At 47.2% G+C, this 20,417-nt stretch overlaps 1 long non-coding RNA gene across 1 annotated transcript; it reads left to right on the forward strand.

The window, feature by feature from the left end:
* The first annotated feature begins 2,099 nt into the window (after positions 1–2,099).
* On the forward strand, positions 2,100–9,725 carry LOC141922318 (uncharacterized). The gene is made up of 3 exons (XR_012622950.1): positions 2,100–2,252; positions 6,255–6,405; positions 9,479–9,725. It is a non-coding gene; the product is annotated as an uncharacterized LOC141922318 (long non-coding RNA).
* The last annotated feature ends 10,692 nt before the right edge of the window (positions 9,726–20,417 follow it).

Genomic DNA, 20,417 nt, shown 5'->3' on the forward strand with positions numbered 1-20,417 from the left:
AAAGAGGGAGATAGAGGGAATGGGGAAATACAGATCACCGGTCTGGGTTTCTGCGCAGCTCCTGCCGACGAGGGTTCCGGGAGGCACGGGAGACATCCGTCTTTTTCGCTGGCATCCGTCTTCTTCGCTTCACTGCACTTTCTCTCCTCGGGGCCGCGCCACCCCCCCCACCCCCCCTTCTTGATTTATACCCACTTTCCTTGGGTCCATCCCCTAGGTCGACCCACATACCTACGTATCCCATGTACGGGGAGGGGTGAGGTGTTTCATGGGATGATGTAATTAGCATGATCATGTTAGCCCTCGTTAGCATATTGAGGGGTGTTAACTTTAATATGCCAAAGGTCATTCACCGGACAGATGGCCCTTGAAGTTTTGGCCAGGTGCACCAGAGCAGAGCCGTCCTGTCTTCACAGGGCTCCCTCCTCCAGTCCCATCTTGTGTTATTCGGGCAGCCTTATCAGCTTCGACCTCCACAGAATGCACCCTGTGACTCATAGTTTTGTCTTGCGAGTGTTTGAGGCATTTCTTCAATCAGCCTCAACTTTTGCTTTCTCAGGCTGTTTTTCTTAGTTTCTCACAGGCCTGGTTTCTCGTCTCTCACACACTGAACTAAGAGAAGTAGAAAAAAATTTAAAAAGCAATAGCACTAAGGAAAACCCAAGATTTTAAGAGACAGCAAAGAGTAAAAGTAGACAGAAAACTTTAAAAGCAGTGGCAATTAAGGAAAGAAATGACAAAATAGCAATGGCAAACTAAAATGGAGACATAGAAAATTTTAAAAGTGATGGCACTGAAGAAAAAACAAGACAAAACTATTAAAAAACCTGAAGACAGTGCATAAGATAAAAGTAGACAATTTTAAAAGCCAAGGGATTAAGAGAGGAAAGAACTAAAAAATAGCAGCAGTGAACTAAAATGCAGACATAGCCAGATTAAAAAGTGATGTCACTAAGGAAAGAGAAGAAATTAAAAAATACAGACAGTGAACAGGAAAGAGGTACACCAAAAGAGGATTTTAAAAGCGACAGGGATTAGGGAAATAAAGGAGGAAAAAAAATAAAAATAGGGACTGTGAACTAGAACAAAGACCTTGAAATAAAATTTTAAAAGTGACAGCAGTAATGAAAGAAGAAACAATTAACAAATAAACACAGCAACTGGGATAAAAATAGACGGAAAGAACATTTTAAAAGCAACAGCGATTATGGAAATAAAGGGAAAATAAAAAAATAGGGGCAGGGAATTTAATAAAAATTCTAAAAGCAAGGGGGACATGACTGACAAAGAACAACTAAATGTAAGGGTTGGCAGCTTCATAAAAGTAGACACAGAATTTTAAAATCAACGGGGTAAGGGAGAGGCAGGAAAAAAACTCAAAAACAGGGACAGCGAACTCGATAAAAGTTGACACAGTAACAAAAATGTAAAAACCGACGGGATTAAAAACAAGGAGAAAAAAAAATAGGCTCCGCAAACTAAATAAATGAAAACATTCAAAGAAAATTTAAAAAGCGATGAGGTAGAGGACCAGCAGCAAGTAAAAAAACCACAGACTGCGACCTGGGTAAATACGGACACAGAAACTTTAGCAAGCAGCGGGGCACCGGCCGTGGGGGTAAGAAGTGCAGCGCTGGGCGAGAGGCCGGCAGGCGGCGCCCGGGCGGGCGGCGGGCGCAGGGCGGAGGGTGTCACCGGGCACAGCCCGCAACGGGCAGCGGGAGGCCTGCACATGCCATTGCCACAGCAACGGGGAAGAGGCCAGCGTGGGAAGGATGAAAGAGTGGCGGGTGGGGGGCCGGAGTGGGAGAGGCATAGAGAGGTAACACAGAAGGCGGCCGGCTCAGGGCAGCGCTGGCAGAAGGGCAGAAAGGCCAAACGGGCGGCTCCAGGGGGCGGCGCAGGGAGGAGGCGGGCGGGGAGCGGCGGAGCGCGGCCCGGGGCGGCCCGCGAGGTCGCAAGGGGACGCCCTACTGCCCGCGCTTTCTGCGCCGTCGCCCGGGCAGGGGCGGGGCCGCTGCTGAAGGCGGGCGGGGAGCCGCCGCGCATGCGCGCTAGGGGCACGGCCGCGGCGCTTCTCCGGGAAGGGGGTGGAAGCCCGCAGGAAGCCGCCCAAAACCGGCCACGGAACGACCCCTCGGGGCGTCCGCGGGGCCGCCGCGGTAGCGAAACCGCTGCCGCGCCGCAGGCTCCCGAAAGCAATGCGGTGTCCGGCAGCCAGGGCGCGCAACTACATGTCCCGGCACGCCCTGGTAAGCGCAGCATGGCCGCCCGGAAGCTGAGTGAAGGAAGACTACATCTCCCGGCATGCCCCGGGGATGAAACATGGCCGCCCGCAGGCTCCCTGCAGGGGGGCTACAGCTCACTCCTTGCTGACCCTGCGGGGACACAGGGGCCGCCCTTTATAGGGCCGGGCCGCTGCCATCAGCCCCCCTGCCCGCCCTGGGGCTCCTCTAGCCCCGGCCCGCAGGTGGAGCCCAGCAGGAACAGGGTGCCACCACCCGACCCGCACAATGTGTCACCTGCCCCCCGGGGTCCTTCCAGCCCCCGCCCAGTGCAAAGGAAGCACAAAACACAGCAAAGGAGAGGGCAAGTGTTTATTCAGTCGCGTACATAAGTCCCAGAAGCAAGTCTGCTCCAGGGCTCAGGGGCACCCAACACTCCCCCTGCCCCTCATGTTACCGTAAATCCGGTCTCAAAAGAACCCTCGTAAGACTTAGTTTGCAGTTTTAGAAGACATTCTTTATTGCAGCGCTGGATGCACGGGACATCATTCCACCTAACGTGCATGCCGAAAGACAAAGGCACGCATATTACATACAATCAAAGAGGTGAATATTCATGTAATTTCTGAGAAGTATGCACCTATTTCCAGGTGCATATGTCAATACATTGCACAAGCATACTAAAATTTGGGGAAGGGTCTTTGAGGGGCTTCCATGGGGGTTTTTGGTGGTCTGTGGTGGTCCCTAGTGGTTGCTGGAGAGGTGTCTCTTAGTGTCCTTTCTTTGAACTCTTGAGTCTTTTTTCATATAAGGTCTTGGCTTGGTTTATGGCTCTGTCTGTAAAGTTTCGCAGCTTTCTTATTTTTGGCTTCCACAGGTGTCTGGTCAGTTATCTGCCCTCCTCAGGATGCACCCATCACAGTTGCAAAAATTATGTCTTTGGATGCATTCTTGTCTGAGGTCCCTTACGGCAATTAGCATCAACTGCTTACAGGCACCAGCTAGCAGGCATCACTCCACACCTCGGCCATGTTCCTGGAGCCACACTCATTGGTCCAGTGAAGAATAGTCAGTCAGCTCCTGGAGTGATGGGCTGCTGGGCAAAGGGTGGAGGCCACCAAAAACAGGTAGGGTGCAGGACACTAGAAGAAAGCAGAAAAGTGTCAGCTGGCTGGACAGCCGGGGTGTAGCAAGAAAGCATGATGCAGGTAACAGGATGGCAAGAGAAAGATAAGAACAGGGAGCCCAATGGAGATGGAGAAAGAAGCAGCAGGGAGAGAGGAAGAGAGGCAGCAGAAAGAGGGAGGGGGAACAGGACAGAGACCAATAAAGGAGGACAGGGAGCAGCATGGAGATGCAGAAAAAACCTGGGACAGGCAGCACAACAAAGAGGCAGGAAAAAAGAATGGGGGCCGAGAGCTGGAGCAAGAGAAAGATAAAAAGGCTACAAAGAACGGAGCAGTGAGAGAGGATGGGTGAGGGTGGATGAAACAACAGGGAGCCAGGATAGCGAACGATGGAGGGAAGGAGTGGGACAGGAAACAACACAAAACAAACCACATAGCTACATGCTACAGGGCAGAGGGAAGAATTAAGAAATAGAGACAGGGAACTGGAAAAAAAGAGAGCTGGAGAGCAAAAAGAATAGCAATGCATTCAGAAAGAAAGTGGGAATTCTAAAATAGGGTCATTTGGGAGCCAGAGACAGTGAGATGGAAAAAGGACAAAAGCAACAGGCTACAGGGTGGAGAGGGAGGAGTTCATGAATAGGGACAGACAGCCGGCCAGACAGACATAGACAAAGGCAAAAGATCGCATGGACTACAAGGCAGAGAAGGAAGAATTCAAAAACTAGGGACGGGGAACTATACAGAGAGAGGCAGAAATAAAATCCAAAAAAGTGACGAGCCACAGGGCAGAGAAGGAGGAATTGATAAATAAGGACAGGGGACCAACAGAGCATGATGGAGAACGGAAAAAAATATAGCAGCAGGCTACAGGGAAGAGGGAGGAATTGAAGAACAGGGAGTGGGAGCCGGACAGAGACATGAAAAAATATAATTTAAAAAAAGCGATAGGCTACAAGACACATAGGAAGGAAATAAAAAATAGCAGCAGGGAGCTGGACAGAGACACATGGAGACAGACAGACAAATAGCATGGGACTATGGGACTGAAAATGTGGAATTAAAACAGAGAGAGAGGGAGCTGGCCAGAGAGAGTGAGGTGGGGGACAGACAGGCTACAGGGGGCAAAGGGAGGATTTAAGAACTGAGGACAGGGAGCTGGACAGAGAGAGAGGGAGATTGCAGGAAGAAGAGGAAGGAATAAATAGGGACAGGGATCTGGACAGAGAGGGACAGAGAAGGCCAAAAATAGTGGCAGAGTACAGGGCAGAGAGGAAGATTTTAAAAATGGGGGCAGTGACACATAGAGAGATGGAGCAAAGAAAAAAAGAAACGGGCCAATTTCTGCCAAGGGAGGCAGCGAGCTCCTAGCATCACTCTGTCAGGGATGGCTTTGAGGGATCCTTCCTCACTGCGGGCTCTGAGTGCAAAGGAGACAGAAAATGTTCATTCATTAATGTGTGTCAGTCCCAGGAGTGAGCCTGCTATGGAGCTCGGTGCCTGTACATTCACCCTTCCCCTGGAACAAGTTGGCAGTTATTACTGGAGCAGCAGATATAGGGAACAAAAATACAGTGGTGGGGAGCAGGACAGAGGAACAGAAGGGGAAAAATAAGATGAGGGAGAAGAACTGAGGAGCAGAGAAAGAAAGGTACATGGAAAAGGACAGTGAGATGGAGAAATCAATAAAAAAGGGATGAGGAGCCCTGCGGGGACATGGCAGAAGAAAAACAGGGTCAGGGACCAGGATGGAGTGGCAGATAACAAAGCCTAAGAGAGAACAGGACAGAGAGTTGGGGAAAAGACAAGGAGAGAGAAACAGAGCGAGCACAAGAGGGATAGGGAGCAGGACAGGGAGATGGAGCAAGAAAGGAAAAAGACAGGAGGAAGAACAAAGGGAAAGAGAGACAAGGGCAGGGAGCAGGACAAAGGGATGGAAGAGGAAAAAAATAATGATGGGCTGAAGGACAGAGATGGAGAAATTAAAAAATAGACACAGGGAGCATGACAATGACAGAGAAAAATGGGACAGAGCGTGGGACAGAGAGCAGCACCGGCTAGAAAAAAACAACTGACGGACGATCTATGGTAGCAACAGGCGCCCGAGGTGCAGTACCGGCGCTGGGTCGCCGGGCGGCAGCAACACCTTAACGATCCTTCTGTGAGCATGGGGTAGGATGAGAAATGAATGACAGCTCAGACCAGTTTATAGCAGCCAAAGACGGCAACTACTTACTGGGAGTACAGGGCTCACATTTCTTTGCCCTGGGAGTAGCAGCAGCGAGTCAACAGATACTGGAGAGAAATTTTTAAAAAATACGGCAACACAGTCCCCACCCTGAAGGCAGGAGGGAACAGAGACTTAAAGCTGCTTTTCCAAGAGGGGCAACTATGTTTAGAAGGAAACAGCATGTCCAAGACCAGATGCAAACGGCTGATCTGGAAATGGGCAATATGCTGCAGACCCTTGGGCTTTGTTGTGCCATCTGCACCTTTCCTCACCTCTGTGCTATCAGTACTCTGCTCCCCTCATCCTACATCCACACAAGGGTTCCTGTGCAGCGCTTGTCACGTCAGTAAGAGACACCGCACCCTGCCCTCCAGAGTGCAAAGTAATAAGACATAAAGCAGGGAAGGCAGAGGCATGTTGGTATATTAGATGTCCTCAGCAGATGACGACAGAGCCCTGGAGGTTCCATCTTGGCTCTGTACACAATGATCTCGGCAGTTCGTACACAGGGCGAAGTTAACCTGAGAATGAGTGACAGAGTGTAGCAGTTTCTGCAACAATCATACTGTCCACACAGAGTAAGAGGTGAGAGAAGGGGGCCTGCTGGGTCCCTTGAAAGGCAGAATTGCTGTGGATTCCACCAGGGCTGTTTCACTCTTCTGTCTTTGGCAGTTACTTCCCAGAAGTTGGGAGACGGGTATATTTTCAAGGCCCATACTGCTGCTTACAGGACAAAAGGCGCTATGAAGCAGCAATGAAGAACAAGGATGGCCTGTCGAGATGGCAGCAATAACATGGGAGCCTAAAGCATTAGCCAGGCAAGGTTTGCAACTGAGCTTGTTTGTGGTTTAACCCCAGCAGACAACCAAGCCCACAACTGCTCACTCACACCCCCCACCCCCATGAGGATGAGGGAGAGAATCAGAAGGGTAAAAGCGAGGAAACCCATGGGTTGAAATAAAAACCGTTCAACAACTAGAACCTCTTCTAAGGAAAAGAGGAGAAAAAAAAATACCAAAGAGGAAAACAAAACCCAGAAAAGTGATACTAATGAAGACAACTGCTCACCACCCCCTGCCCAGGCAGTCCCCGAGCAGCAGCCGCCCCACCAACCTCCCCCCTAGTTTTATTACTGAACATGACATCATAGGGTCTGGAATACCCTTTGATCAGTTGAGGTCGGCCGTCCCAACTGTCTGTGCACCCCCAGCCTGCTCACTGGCAGGGCCGGGCGAGGAGAACAGCCCCGGACACTGTGCGAGCGCTGCTCAGCGGTAACTGAAACACCCCTTTGTCATCAGCACTTTCCAGCACAAATCCGCAAGGTAGCAGGAGGGAGAGTGGGATTTGAGCGGGGTGCAGGGAAGTGGGAGGGTGGGTGTGTCAGAGCTGGGGGCGGGGGTGAAGAATGGGCAGATGAGGGCCTGCAGGCAGCACCTTGGGTGTTCAGAAGGGTTATGCAGGGGACAGGGCCAAATATGGGGAGGGGAACAGGGGTGGAGGGGGGATGTGAGATTGGAGGGCATGGGATGTGGGGGAAAACCTCACGCAGCGGAGCTTTTGGTGTAAAGCATTTGGGAGGGTGGAGAGACACACAGAGAGGGACAGAGGGGAGGAGAGGGACATGAAGAAGGGGGAGATGGACACAGATTTTGGGTAGGTGTGGGTAAAAAGGTGCTTGGGGGGACATGCATGGGGATGACCTACACCAGGGGGTCCACCTGGGATAACCTACAGCAGATAACTCAACTGGCATAACCAGCAAGAGAGAATCCACTCCAGTAACTGACCCACACCAGATAACCAATCCACACTGGATAACCCACAGCAATGCCCCTCAAACAGCCAGTGTTTCACCCCTAACGGATTTGGTGGGGTCCTTTTGGCTTTTCCATAACATAAAAATTGGGTATTTTTGCTTTTCCAAAATAATCAATTTTGGTTTTTTCAGCTTTTTTCCACAACATAAAAATTAGTGATTTTTGCTTTTGTGCATGAAAATGGGGTGGGTTTTTGGGTTTGTTTTTTTTTTTTTGCTTTCCAGACACACAAATCCAGGCACATTTGCCTTTCCTGGCAGTCCCAGAACCAGCTTTTGGGAATATTTTTGGGCTGTGGCAGTGGCTCCACTCTGCATGTGCCACCCTGCAGGCAAAGTCCCTGTTTGGGGGAATCCGCCCCAAAGCGGGATGGGAAAAGGGGGAGATGGAACAGGGGCAGCTTTTGAAAGCACCTTTATATCTTCACTAGAGAGGTATTTATAGGATGGGTCAAGTTTTTAAAACCTTTCTATAAAAAGGGTTTTCTGGCACTGTAAAGTATAAAGGTCTGCTATATAAGGCTTTATGTATCTATTTACACACATATATAAATATATATGGTTTATATATATTATCTATTTATACTTATCTATATGTTTAGATTTATATAGTTTTACATATTTACACTTACATAGATTATTTCTTCACATTTGTGTGAAAATATCTACACATATTTACTTACATATTAACACTTACATAGAACATCTATTTAGACTTACAAATTTTTACAGTTCAATATCTATTTAGACCTATATATCTACTTACAATTTTATTTACTTTGACTATTTACACTTAGTATAATCACTACTTAGATTACATATAATATCTATTTAGACTTACTAAGTGTAGACAGACTTACACAGGAAGTGTAGACTGCTGTATTCAGCCTTTTTTCTACTTCAGATTTCTTCATGTATATAACTTTTTTTGCATTTTGAAGTCATTTATGTTTTAATTTATATATAGATGAGTTATTTCTGTATTTTAAAACCCTATATATCTCTCTAGAATTTGTTTATATTCTAAAATCCTTTATATAATATAGTAGATATAGGGGTTTAAATCCTTTTTTATATATAAAAGACTATTATTTTTCTATATATATAAAAATGAGTTTTTTCTCTATTTCAACGTCTCACACCTATATTCACAGTTTTTATTATTTATTAATCCTTCTCCCTTCATTTTCAGGCATTTTGGGGCTATGACCCTCCTTTTTGAGGGGGACCCCCTCATGATCCCCCATCCCCCGTTCACCTGCCCCTCCACCACATCATCACCCCTACTTGGTGAGATTGTGGTGCCCCAAATGACATCATCACCTCCCAGACCCCTCTTTATATTCACCCCCAAAAAAGGCACAAAACAAGGGAAACAGCCCCGACCTGCAGCTCATTAGTTTAATAATGCCATTTACGTATGTACACACACACACAGAAAAAGGGGAGCTCCATTAGAAAAATAAGGGGGCAGCCCCCCAAACAGTTGCAGCCCCCACAGTCCCTGTCCTGCAGGCTGGTGGCTGCCCCACAGAGTGCAAGTGTGCCAGAGGACAGTGCCACGTCTCTTGCTCAGGCTCTGCTCCGCCAGGTTCCCCCTCGATTCCCACGCTGGGACGGGCTCCTCAGGGCAACAAACGTCCCCGGTCCCTGTTGGCCCTGGCCTCTCCCCACCAGACAGCCCTCACTGACGCTCCTACGGGGCTCCTGCGGGAGACAGAGCTGGGAGCCTCCCGACATAGGGCTGGAGGCAAACCCAGCCTAGGGGGTATCTATCAACGCCTACAACAACACATCTGAAAAACAAAAATCCCAAATTACCTTTCAGCATATTAAAAAAATAACACAGAAGAAAGGAGAGGAATTCAGTCAGAATTGGGGATAGGGTAGCAGTTGAGCTAGAGGAGGATTCTAGGTAAACAGATCAGCTCGAAATACAACACATCCTTTAAAAGCTACAGTGGTTTGAACACTGAGAATCAGTATTAAGACTAATTGATATGATTTTGAACACATTCTTAGCATAAAAGTAAACACTCTTGGTGGAGCTGGAAAACATCTCATCCCTTCCTTATAGCACTGCTGCAGGGAGCGTGAGGTTGCAGGATAAGGTCGCACCATAATCAGAATGTACAGCTTATGGATCTACCACAACAGCTACAGCCCTTGCACTGCTGCTGCACATCTTGCTTGGTCAATAAAATCAGAAGTGAAGTGTGAAACTTTAAAGAGTAAAATAAAAAATAAAGAATAAATCTCAGTAATTCACTTTATACTAAGATGTGCATATGTTTAGACACATCCAATAAAAATACTTATACAGGTATTTGATTTTCCTTTCGCATTATTTTAACTTGCATAGCTGTGAGTTGATACCATTCAATTATCTCCAAAATACACAGTTATAAATTGACTAAGGCTTTTTTGTGTGTTACATAATTAGGAGGGACATCTGGCCAGCTGTACTGCTCAAGAGTGATGCTACTGAGCTGCCAGGGAAACACGCCATTGCAAGCAAGACAGAAATAAAGTACTTCAAAGCGCTCCATCAAAATACCAGGAAAACCCACCTGTAACATTCAGTTGCCTCTCTTTTTAGACATTTAGAACAAATACCTAAGTGCTTAAATACACCTAACACATTTTATGCTACAGCTGTTTGGCAGTTACAGTTTAAACAATGCAAGTCAGTTTGTAAATTATACAATTTTAACTTCTTTTTAAAGTTTCATTTATTATAGAAAAAATCAGTGAGATAAGAGATCCCCCATACGTTTTTAGTTTTGAAAAGAAAAATACATTCAAACCCCCAATGCCACAATAAGGCTACGTAGAAGGACTGACAGATTTGCTAATGCTTCTGGCCATAGTGAAGCATGCAGAAGAACATGTTTTTATGATATCTCAACTGTTACAACGGAGTACCCAAAGACCAGCGATGACATTAACTTTTGGAAGATATGCTGTGCTTGGGTCTTGGAAAGGAAATCGACTTTTTCTTATTTTTATAGAGAGTGAAAACTCTTGTTGATGACTTCTACTGCCACGTACATAATCTCTGAAGATCCTCTCTGATGGGAAGATCTTTGAATGTGAACGATTTCCATTCTGGAAAATCTTTTTCAACTGAAGTCAAAATTACACACTGTAGGTTAAGGAAAAAGGACATGATTGAAGCCATAACTCACCATAAACACATCGGGACTTACCGCCGCTAGCTACAAGGCTGCGAATGCTTCTTGGTAAAGCCTGGAAAACATATGGAATCGTCACCAATTTGTCCCGATTTATCCATGTCTCTTCTTTGACCTTGATTGCTTTTAGTACACATGCTAGTAGCTCAGTAAGGTTTTTAAGTACTACTCTAAGATACTTTAAAAACTTACTGACTGCAAAAGCATTCATGTTTTATCATGAAAACAAAGTCTGTTTCTTCTGAATATCCAAACTCTTACGAACAGTTTCCTTCCTCTTTTAGTACAAAATTATTTTCACAGTATCATTTAATAGTAAGCACACAAACCAGAATATTATGCTTTCAGGAAGAAAAAAATAACAAGAGGGAAGTATGTTTTGCATAGGTGTAACATGCTCCAGAACAGACCTTATTTCATTTTTACTATTTGTGTTAAAATATTTCATAGAAAAACTACAGAGAGTTGGCACATTCTTAAAGACCCTCCTACAACTACCTTAGGAAAAATACAGACACACATCATAGATGTACCTTGTACTTGCAGAACATTATGGATTCTTTCCATCAGTCTTGTACTTTCACAGCAGAACAAAGGGCAACAACGGTGACATGGTAGCAGTTGACAATCTGCTGAGAGGAAGGAAAAAACCCTTTAGCATAAAGCTAGGTAGAAATCTAAAGCTTCCCTTTTTTGTGAAGGTTTGTGAAGACTACAACCAAGTGGAGGAAAAAGTATTTTACATCACCTTTGGTACAGCTGTTGATGCAGGCCACTAGAGCTTTTGAGTTTTTTACACCATCGTGCCTTTTTTTTACTCATTGGCAGCTTTAGTTTCAGTACAACCACTTTCATAGACACACGCTGGTAAGGGACACAGATACCTACACATATTTTCTCAAGCCTGTGTATAGCCAAGATTTCCTTACCCTCTATGTCCCAAGTTGAATATTTTTCTTAAAGAGTACAGCAACCCATCTGTCCTTGTTAAGTACCTCCTTGCAAAAAAGGAGTGATTTTTTTCAGGCTGTTTCTCCAAACCATCAAGATCTTTTAAAAACTGCAGTTGTGCCACCAAATCTGCTTAGGGTCCCTCACAGCTTTAGCATGTCATTAGATTTAACAGGCATACGCTCTATTACATCTTCCAACAGCAAATATACCCAATGCTCTCAGACCAGAGCACCACCCCAGATGTCTGCACACACCTTGCTGTTTTGATGAGGAGCCACAGAACATCCCTGTGAGCACAGCTGCACGTGCCAGATCAGTTTCACCTACACTGATTTCAGTGAATGTAGTTTCTGAAGCTTTGAACTGAAAAACGTCTCTTGACACTTTGCCACAGTAGAAGTGATCCATAACTAGGACTCTACAAGAACCTAGTAACAAATTGCAAACCCACATCAGGAACAGCTTCAGAACTATTTAGACCAGAAACAAAGGATAAAAAAAAACAGTCAGCTTCATCACATGCACAGGAAAGCAGCAGACATAGAAAAGGGTCAGCATTCCTAGCCCTTACAGAAAACAGGCATTCTCCTTCCATTCCTAAACTAATCTGTTAGGGCTAAATATCACCACACTACTGTGGCAATATTGAGAGTAGGGAACAACAGCCCTGCCACTGGACGTGTTATTAACTGATGCCATTTACGTAGCAGGACACACAAACAGAGGGACATGTTTTGTCACAGACAACCCTGAATTTCTGAAAATCTCTGTTTACCAAAAATAGCCATTTGGAACATAGTGCCAAACAACATTTGGCAATAAAACCTCAATGTGTTTGACACACACAACTTTTTGCTTCCTGTTATTGTTCTTCCTTCAGTAATTCTACTTATAGCCAAGTTATTCACTACTGGTTCAAGCATTTACCTTCTTGGTATTACCAGCACATTTACACAGGCAAGTAACTAAACTGGTCTTCTAAAATTGTCCAGATGACAATTACAGCCATGAAAGAGTGAAAGAAAAGGAGCGGGCAGGCAGCAAGAGTTCTTTAGGCTTGCACCAATCAACACAAAGCTTTTTCTTTTTTTTTTTTTTCCTTTTTTTTTTTTTAGAAAACACCCACCCACACCCACCATACCACCACCCCCCATCAAAAGAAAAAAAACCAAACACACCACACCAAAAAAACGCATGACCTTGTATCTTTTTTTTTCCTTTTGGAGCTCATCCCCATTTCAGCATATTGTCTTGTCAGAGCATCAAGTGCAGTTGATCGGTATCCCAATGGCATTTGCATGTGACAAATACATGTTCAGAAATAGTCCAGATCTGTAAGACTGGTGTAATTTTTTGTGTTTTAATAATCATAACTCAATTTTATTGACTGACACATCTGTGAGGAAACTAATTAACTCTGAAATGTAGCATCTCTTGGGGGGAAAAAAGGTGTTAGAGACTGGAAAAAAATGATTCAGAGCTCCCAACCATGATGGAGCAGTGGGGAAATTAATTAATGAGAAGAAAAACAGCAGTGACATTAAGTGAAATTTGGCTGTAATGCTGACCATGTACTTAAAAGACTCTCCAAGTCTATACCTCAATCCTATGAATGACTAGTCTTTTTTTGGAAGGACAAACTTTTTTAACTAAAAGTCCCAGATTGAAGGCTCCACCGAACAGAATGTGGATTGAGCCACAGAACAACATGGCATCAACACTCGTACAAAATTCGAATATAAATCAACTTTGAACATCACTTTCCATCATGTTTCATTCATTACATTTCTACTGGTGTCTAGGTGTGCAAAAATTAACTCTACTGACACCACATACTACTAAAAATTTAGTTATGCTTATGAAAATAAAAGGCTAATTCCAATTTGCTCATAAAATTAGTATGAACAAACAGAAGAAAAACGACCTTAAAGAAGGTAACAGGCAGGTCTTAATTTATCACAGATGAAAGTTTATTCTTTTACGTGAAAGAAAAATGTTCATAACTAGCAAGGGACCAATTTAGGATAACAGCAATTTTTCATCAGCTTTTCTGCACTGGCAGCAAATTTGCCTATTCTGTGGGTTTGATGTGGAGTATCGGTAGTGCCCTTGAACTTGGAAATGTTTCTCCCTGCTCCCCAAGCCCCATAAATATGATTACCTGAGCAGCAAGTGAAATAATCCATGCAGGATTTCCTTCACATGAAGCAGAAGATGACACTGGGAAAAGGCAAAAAATGAACCTGTTTTTCATACCCAGCCAATGGTGAAAAGCCAGGGGATGATTCTGCCAGAAGGGCCGCATGAGGCCAGGCCGGGCACCCCCGGGAGCTCTGATGGGCCGGTTTCTCACCCCTTTGCCAGGTACCAAGGAGATGATGACACCTTGCCCACACCCCCTTGCAGCAGGGCTGCCCCAGGAGAGCCAGGAGACCCCCACCTCTCATGCCCTTGGACGAAGGGTGGGGAAGGACCCTCCACGAGACATGTGGCATGGATTTAACCCCCGAGGCCAGGCTCCCAGCTGTCTGAAAGATGACTTGCCTCCCTGCTGCTGGGAGCTTCTGGCTGGTGCCAGCCCTGCCTGCGCCTGGCCGCTCTTCAGCAGCCACACCGGGGGTACACTCCCGCCGATGGATGTCCAGCAGACACCCCAGCTAAATTCAGCTCCTGCTCATTACAGCTGCAGGTAATTTGGGTCTGGCTAATGCATGCTCCAGACAAGGGATACCCCCTCTCATTCCAGCTCCTGCTTGCTACAGCTCTGGCTAATTGAAATCCCAGCTCTGCACTGAAGCTCCAGTGTTTTTCAGCTCCTTCTTCCAAGCTCCATCTATTTGCAAGAGTCTGGGCTTTTACAAAGTTGTAAATCAATTACTGTCATAACAAGTATTACTATTAAACGTCATAGATGCACACTGTATAAATTAGCTTGTTATGATTAATTACTTAATAACTATGCTAAGCAGTGTACAAAGAAGAGCTGGACTGAAAAGCAGAAGGGTCTGAAAAGCACACTTCCCCCCAGAGAGCACCTCAGATGTGGAGTTCAGCTTGGTGCATGCCGGCCTCCCGAACTTCGGGGTCCCACACAACCAGACCCCCACCTCCAGGGAGGCTCCACACACCCTGCTTACCCCCTGCAGCCCCCAACGCCCCCTGTACAAACAGCCAAACTGGCTTCTGCTTTTGGCCCCCAAGCCAGCTCCCTTAGTGCCCATTTCCAAGCCCAAAAACCCAGCTGCTGAGCCTGCTCTCAAGTCCCAAAAATGCAGCGCTTGAAATCTGTTCCCAAGACCAAAACCACATGACTTAGTCCCATCTGTCGGGTCCTGAAAACGCACCAGTCCAGGTGTTTCTGAGCCACAAAATCAGCCCCATGAGCCTGTTCTCGAGCCCCAGGAACAGAGGACCCGGTCTCCATTCTGGGCCCCAAACCAGCTCACCCTGTATACTTCGTGACCCCCTCTGCAGTCCCTATGTGCAATGTGGAGGGGTGGGGGGACTGTAGCCACCCCACAGCCCTGCACCCCCAGGGCCCCACATACAGTTTTGGGGAGAGCTTGGGAACTGCACAGGGCCTGGCCCCACACCTCTGCAAGGCAGCACCAGACTGGCAAGGCATCACTTTATGATTGCTGTTTCAGGCTTTATTTCTCCGGCATCAGCAGCACCGCCAGGCCCACACCCCAAACCCCCAGGCCGAAGCACCGCCACGAGGAGCAGGGCCCAGCCCGCCCCCAGGAACCCCCGGGCGGCAGCAGCCGGGGCCCTTCCCCGCCCGTGCGGGCACCGGGACCCGTCCGGCCGCGCAGGAGCCCCGCGGGCGGCCGCTGCCCGACCCGCGTCGGGAGCGGCAGAGGCTGCCCGGCCCCAGCGAGGAGCAGCCGGCGGCGGGATGGGGCTGCCCCTGCTCCCCGCGGCCGGACACGGGCTCGGTCCCACACCCACCCCCGACGAACCCCCGGACGGCGTTCGGCCCGGGGCCGCCCCAGGAGAGCAGAGCCGGGACCTGCTCACGGAGGCTCCGACCGGGGGGTCCCACAACCCAAGACCTGCCGAGCCCGCAGCCCCTCACCCGCCCCGGCGCAGCTCCCCCGCCAACGGCCCGGAGCCGAACGGGACTCGGCGACCCGGCCCGGCCACTACCGCCCAGGGTCGCAGCTGCTTCCAGCCCCCTGGAGCCAGAGGGCTTTCCCAGCTCAGGTCAGGTTCACTCTCCTCCAGGCACAGCACATCACCGTGAGACCAGAGCCACCAGGGAGCATCTCAGCATTGCTCCTGGAACCTGTAGTGCTGGGGACTGAATAATAGGCCCTGTAACAAAGCTGACCTCTAGATGAACCTCACAGCCAACTGTTACCCATTATTAGTATCTGCTAATTAGTAAAATCCATATTACCATTAGCATCTATTAATTAGTATCTGATCATTCATGTAATACTTATGCTCACTAGTGAAAGATGTAGCTTAGACAAAATGTAATCAGTAGTGAGGATGAAACAGCGTGAGAATGTATCCAACTTCCCTTGTTTAGCCTTGTTCAAGGCTAGAACCCACGTATTTGGCCTTGTTAGAAACTCCCTTGGTTCTCCCCGCCGAGCCCTGGCCAGGCTTTGGATGAAACCAGATGTTTCTGCTCAAAGAAAAGTGCAAGTCATTCTGACTTGCTGATTTTTGGTGTATAAGGCTGGACCCTCTTGCCGCAACTTTGGATGCCTCACCTACGGATGGACGCACCGCGTAGGATTTCCCACTTGCCGGGACAGGCTCTCCAAATCCTCGCTGCAACCGGGGCTCCCCAGCAACTGCAGATCTGGACGTTGGTAACGTATCCAAGCAGTGATGTATCTTTCTTAATCACTATTCTCCCCGTCATGTAGTAATAATTAGGTGCATTACCTTGTTTATTCTTTTTTTCTATAATTAACTGTATGTAGTAATAATTAAGGGTACTGTTTTGTATTTTCCTTATTGCTGATTTTCTATATTACTTGGTTATATCCTTTAATTATTAACAGTAAATTAAGCCTACTCTTCTCACTCTGGTGTCTGCATTTAATTGGCATTCTCGATCAGCAAAACAGCACCCCAACACAGAAATCATCCCAGTGATTGACCCCATTAATTCTTTATATTGTCTAATATAGCAGCGGTACATCATGCTCACTGCTTTCACGAGGAGTGTCTGTAAGAACAGGCACCACCTTCTCTGCCAGAGGAAAAGGCAAATGGCACTTCTCTCATGAGGCAGAAATACCTCAGATCTTGTGTTCATCACCTTGGTTGATCAACATTTTCTTTTGTCTTTAAGATGGGCTCACAGCTGTGGCACCTCATTTGTAAAAAAAAAAAAAAAAAAAGTGTTACACTTATCCCTTTTCATGTTTCAGATCCCATTCATTCCCTTCCCTGTTTTACACAGCTTGAGACAACCAGAGTGGCTGAAGCGAAGCTGAGCATCACAGGCTCTGCAGGGCTAGCACAGACAACGACCTCTGTGTGACAGAAGGCAGATGGGAGCAGCTAAGGCAGTGACTGACAGTGATTTACGTTACCTCTCTGCAGATGTCCTGGGTTGCGATGGGGCCTATGAATGGCATCTTCATTCCTGTACTTCAGTCTGCTGCCTAGCTCATATTTTTCAACAAGTTTTCTCCAGTCCCCTGTCCTGGATCTTATCCACATTGTTCTGTTTCTTTTGAAACACATAAACCTGATACTTTAACTGAAGTTAGCAGTTCTTGTATTTATCCAACATTTCTCAACATTCTCTTATTTTTCATAGAATCATAGGACCATTTGGGTTGGAAGGGACCTTAAAGATCACCTAGTTCCAACCCCCCTGCCATGGGCAGGGACACCTTCCACTAGACCAGGTTTCTCAAAGCCCCGTCCAACCTGGCCTTGAACACTTCCAGGGAGGGGGCAGCCACAGCTTCTCTGGGCAACCTGTGCCAGTGCCTCACCACCCTCACAGTGAAAAATTTCTTTCTTATATCTAATATAAATGTACACTATTTTAGTTTAAAGCCATTACCCCTCATCCTATCACTACACGCCCTTGTAAAAAGCCCCTCCCCATCTTTCCTGTAGCCCCCTTTAGGTAATGGAAGGCTGTTATAAGGTGTCCCTGGAGCCTTCTCTTCTCCAGGCTGAACAACCCCAACTCTCTCAGCCTGTCTTCATAAGGGAGATGCTTCAGCCCCCTGATCATCTTCGTGGCCTCCTCTGGACCCACTCAAGCAGGTCCATGTCCTTCTGTTGGGGGCCCCAGAGCTGGACACAGTACTCCAGGTGGGGTCTCATGAGAGCAGAGGGGGACAACCACCTCCCTTGACCCAATGGTCATGCTTCTTTTGATGCAGCCCAGGATATGGTTGGCTTTCTGGGCTGCAAATGCACATTGCCGGGTAGTGTTGACCTTATCAACCACCACCCCCAAGTCTTTCTCCACAGGGCTGCTCTCAATCCACTCATGGCCCAGCCTGTATTTGCATTTGGGATTGCCTCAATCCATGTGCAGGACCTTGCACTTGGCCTTGTTGAACTTCATGGGGTTCACACAGGCCCACCTCTCAAGCCTGCCCAGGTCCCTCTGAATGTCATCCCTTCCCTCCAGCGTGTCGACCGCAGCACACAGCTTGGTGTTGTTGGCAAACTTGCTGAGGGTGCACTCAATCCCACTGTCCATGTCACCAACAAAGTTGTTAAACAGCACTGGCCCCAACACTGACCCCTGAGGAACACCACTCGTCACTGCTCTCCCCTTGGACATCAAGCTGTTATCTGCAACTCTTGAGTGCGACCATCCAGCCAATTCCTTATCCATGGAAGGAAATGTCTGGTGAGTGCTCTGAAGCAGGGGGGCGGACATGTTGTGCTCTGGGGGCATCTGGAGCTGCTCTATCGTCTTTCTAAATCCTCCTGCCAGCCCAGGACCACTGAGAATGGAAAAAAGCACCTCCTGTCTGTCAGTGCTCAAACAAGGGAAAGAATTTAATTTTCCAGTTTCCCTCTGCACATCTGCTCCCTCACAGCAGTATCAAATAAAGCACAGGAAAAAAACTAACCATCTTGCCAAAGTACAGAAATGCACACCTGACAAGCACAGATTTAGAAGCATCACCTTGGGAAATCAAGATGAAAGAACTTGGTCCTTTCCTTTCAACCCGTGTTTCTGCAGCTGGCTGCCACCCCCACCAACCCAGCTTGCCTTTGCTCAGTGGCATTTCCCCCGCCTCATCTTATGCCAGGCATGGCATCTCCTTATTATATATTCTTATGGCATCCCCTGCTGACCCTTGCTCAGGCTTGTGACAAAGTCTGTTCCACTCCTCCCTGCTCCTCCTGCAGGTGCAGAACGCCACAGCACAGGACGTACCTGCCCTTTCTGTTACATCTGTTAAGGAATCCCCTGGAGTCTGCTTTTTGCCTTATCCATGTCCTATTTTAAGGCACGTTATGAAGATACTGATACCTGAGGCAGTTGGGCTGCTAGAGCTACCCCACAGCAGCGTCAGTCTGCTTCATAAATGGAGGAAAATATGTTCTAGTTGAACCTCAAGTGACATGGCTTAAACTAATCCCTTTTACCGTGCCACTGGAAGGTGCCTCAATCACGTACAATGATCTGACAATAGTAAACAAAGGAGGAAGCTTTAGTACTTTGCTGTCATTGGCCAGTATACCTCCTTCTAATAAAGCCACAATTCTGTTCCAGTTTGCTGCCTTCAACAGTTAAAAATGGAAATGCTGGACAACATAGTCCAGATCGCAAATCTAGCCTTCTCTTCTCTGAACTTTTTCTTCCTCGCTTTACCTCTTTATAACGTTTGTCTTTTGCTTCAACTTCCTGGATGCATCTTGGCATTTGGTAGCTAGAGCACAGGGCAGTGTGCTCTTAATGAAGTTCATCACAGATACATCTGTATGGCAAAGGACAACTTAACCCACACATCAATGTGCCAAATGCATTTAATTCACACAAAAGAGGGACTACTGTGTCACTGTGTACAGCTCTACCAAAGGCCTATGATGACATCTGAAATTCAGAGATCAGGTAGACAGCATGTATGTTACCTGGCCAAGTCCAAAGAACATGAAATAAGCCAGAATTGTGTCTCAAACTTGGACATCTCAGAATCACAGAATCGTCTAGGTTGGAAAGGACCTTGAAGATCATCTAGTCCAACCATTAACCAACTACACCATATCGCTCAGCTCTATGTTGACCCGACTCTTAAACACTTCCAGGGATGGGGACTCCACCACCTCCCTGGGCAGCCCATTCCAACGCCTAACAACCCGTTCTGTAAAGAAATGCTTCCTAATATCTAGTCTAAACCTTCCCTGGCGCAACTTGAGGCCATTCCCTCTTGTTTTATCACTCATTACTTGGTTAAAGAGGCTCATCCTCAGCTCTCTGCAACTTCCTTTCAGGTAGCTGTAGAGGGCAATGAGGTCTCCCCTCAGCCTCCTCTTCTCCAGACTAAACAACCCCAGTTCCCTCAGCCGCTCCTCGTATGACATGTGCTCCAGACCCTTCACCAGCTTCGTTGCCCTTCTCTGGACACGCTCGAGTAATTCAATGTCCTTTTTGTAGTGAGGGGCCCAAAACTGAACACAGGAATCGAGGTGCAGCCTCACCAGTGCCGAGTACAGGGGTAAGATCACTTCCCTGTCCCTGCTGGCCACGCTATTTCTGATACAGGCCAGGATGCCATTGGCCTTCTTGGCCACCTGGGCACACTGCTGGCTCATGTTCAGCCGGCTGTTAATCAACACCCCCAGGTCCCTCTCTGACTGGCAGCTCTCCAGCCACTCCTCCCCAAGCCTGTAGCGCTGCTGGGGGTTGTTGTGACCCAA

Source organism: Strix aluco, chromosome 4 (genome assembly GCF_031877795.1).
Source record: "Strix aluco isolate bStrAlu1 chromosome 4, bStrAlu1.hap1, whole genome shotgun sequence".
In the NCBI taxonomy this organism is placed as follows: domain Eukaryota; kingdom Metazoa; phylum Chordata; class Aves; order Strigiformes; family Strigidae; genus Strix; species Strix aluco.